This window comes from Silene latifolia, chromosome 5 (assembly GCF_048544455.1).
Source record: "Silene latifolia isolate original U9 population chromosome 5, ASM4854445v1, whole genome shotgun sequence".
NCBI classification, from domain to species: domain Eukaryota; kingdom Viridiplantae; phylum Streptophyta; class Magnoliopsida; order Caryophyllales; family Caryophyllaceae; genus Silene; species Silene latifolia.
In genome coordinates this window covers 23,674,064-23,676,725 of record NC_133530.1, presented here as the reverse complement: position 1 = coordinate 23,676,725, position 2,662 = coordinate 23,674,064, and the positions used below count along the sequence as shown (strand labels likewise).

Genomic DNA, 2,662 nt, shown 5'->3' with positions numbered 1-2,662 from the left:
AGTAGAACTCGTTGCCGGTTGGCAACCCAACAGCCGGTCAGCCGGCATGCAGCACATTTTCTTTGAAAAATTAAAGTAAAGGAACCCAGCAAGAGGTGTTCTTTGCCGGCAGGCCGGCAACCGGTCCACCGGCAGGGAACACCCCCAAGTCAATTCTATACATTTTGAAATAAGAACTCGCTGCCGGCAGGGAGATTGAGAGCCGTGTACCGGTACAAGATCCATATACGCGAGTTAAGCTTTGTTCTTTTCTCCTTTTGTTTAATCCAAGGGGATAGTATAAATACCCCTCCTTTAATTTTGTACACACAACCCTATCTACATCATTTCCATTCCAAGTTTGAACCTTTCCTAATTATTTTGCTAATCTTTCCTTAATTAGATTCAATCTTTCAATAATTACTATATTATTAGTTCTAGTATTTGGGTTGTAAGAAGATTGAAGATTTTCTCCATTCTTATTTCAATCCAAGTTCTTTTTCTTTGCTATTAAATTGGTACAATTCTCTCCCTTAATTTTATTTGTTTACATTTGCTTACTTTCAAGTTAAACATAATTGTTGTGCTTGAATTCTTCTCTTTGTTGTTGAATTTTTTTTCTCTCTCTTGTTCATCTTGTTCTTCTTCTCCATTATTGTTCTCATCCAAAGATTGAGTCTTTGGGTTATTGTGTCAAAGTTTGTGTCTTTTTGCTTTAATCCTTTCCCATCTTAGTTTAATTTGTCTTATCTCATAATTTTGTTGAATTATTGCATGTTTAATTGTAGAATTCATCTTCCCATCATGTCCATCATTAAAGAATCCATCTTTAGTAATTATTTGTCTTAATAACCATGATTAGTGAGTAGTATCCTTGCTAGGGTGTGGTTTGGTCCAACATGAGTAATTAACATGCTTGATTATATCTAATTTATTGTCAAAAGGGAAATTAGTGAGGTTTATCAAGGGAGTTGACTTGTTAGTGTTGTAAATTGGGATTTTGGTTGGTTTGGTACCCTTGTCCACCAATGGGAATTGGTTAGGTGCTTAGTTGATTACCCATTTACATCTCTTGCCTATCAAGGGTTGAACCTGGAAGGAAGAACCATGAGAGGGTGCCCTTGGGGAACCGGGTTGATTTTTACCTTTGAGAAAAGGGTTATAAAACCCGGGAATTTATCGCGTACTTAGTGCCTTCTAGCCTTGGGTCGGGGATTTTGAAAATGGCGCGCATTTTCGGGTCTTAGAACCTTGTTTAGGAGAGGTCCGAGTCAGGAGCCCGGGAGGTAGGTGAGTCGGAAACCCTAGTGTCTTAGTATGATTTCAGGAGGAAGTTACTATAGCGAATTAAAGGCATTTTCCCCCACTTAGCTACCCTTAGACAAATAAATTTACGGGATCAATGTGTTACTTACGAATTGTTAATGACCTAACCACGCCCTAGGCCTTTCCTTATTGATTAAAACTCGTATTCAATCTCTTGTTTCTTGGTCTTAGCATTGCTTAGTTTATTTATTGCTTTTTACTTGGCCTAGTTGTTACATATCACCCTAAACTTACTCTCATTTGACTTAGATAAACCGTTTAATTATAACAATTAGTACTCTACTTGCTCCCCGCGGATTCGACCCCCAAGTGTTATAACACACCGTGCGCTTGCGGTTATTTAAAACTCCATCAAGTTTTTGGCGTCGTTGCCGGGGAGCAAAGGCTAGATATTAATCGTTTTATTCTATTTTAGACTAAGTATTGCTTTGTTACTAATCCTCTTCTTGAGTGTATAGGTCTTTTGCATGAGTAGGCGGCAAAGACGAGCTCAACCAACATTCCCAATTGATCTCGAAATTGAAGCCACCACTAGGAGATTTATCGCATTACGAAGAAGGGGTTTGATAGAAGCATCAAGTTCAAGTGTTGAAGAACCTTTTAGTAGTGGAAGACGAATTAGAAGAACCGAGTGATCAAGAATTCTTTGAGAATCCTTTTGGGACTCTCGAAGAAGAAGTTATGGCCGCGGTTCTTATGAGATACAATTTGGCTCCAAAAACAATAGTCAACCTGAGTATTGTGAAGCCACCAATTCAAGCAAATAACTTTTAAGTGAAGGGTACACTACTACAACTAGTCCAAGGGAATCAATTTGGGGGAGGTCCAACCGAAAACCCAAATGAGCATATCAATCACTTTTTGGATAGTTGTGGGATGTACAAATCCAATGGAGTCACGGATTACGCCATCCGCCTTAGGCTATTCCCTTACCCTTTGAGGGGAAGTGCGAAGGAGTGGCTCAAGAGTTTAAAACCCGAATCTCTAAGAACATGGAATGATGTCTCCAAGGCATTCTTGAACAAATACTTCTCGCCTCAAAGAACGGCAAGGATCAAAAGTGAGCTTCAAGGCTTCACCCAACTTGATTATGAAACACTCTACGACGCATGGGAAAGGTACAAGGCCCTTAAAAGGTTGTGTCCTCATCATGGGATCGGTGAGGATGATCTCATTAATAACTTTTATGAGGGATTGCATAATGACATGAAGATGAACCTAGATTCCGGTTCCGGGAAAGAGGCACTTGACAAAATCGATCACAAGACGGCCAAGGAATTGATTGAGTAGATGGCGTCTAGAACCTTCCATTGGAACAATGACCGGCATAAAATATAGGGTAAGACAAGTTTTGAGT

The 2,662-nt window shown here is 39.6% G+C and overlaps 1 non-coding gene across 1 annotated transcript; it reads right to left on the bottom strand.

Moving 5' to 3' along the window:
- Nucleotides 1–2,355: 2,355 nt before the first annotated feature.
- Nucleotides 2,356–2,462, bottom strand: LOC141658317 (small nucleolar RNA R71). Its single transcript, XR_012549209.1, has one exon. It is a non-coding gene; the product is annotated as a small nucleolar RNA R71 (small nucleolar RNA).
- Nucleotides 2,463–2,662: the final 200 nt, after the last annotated feature.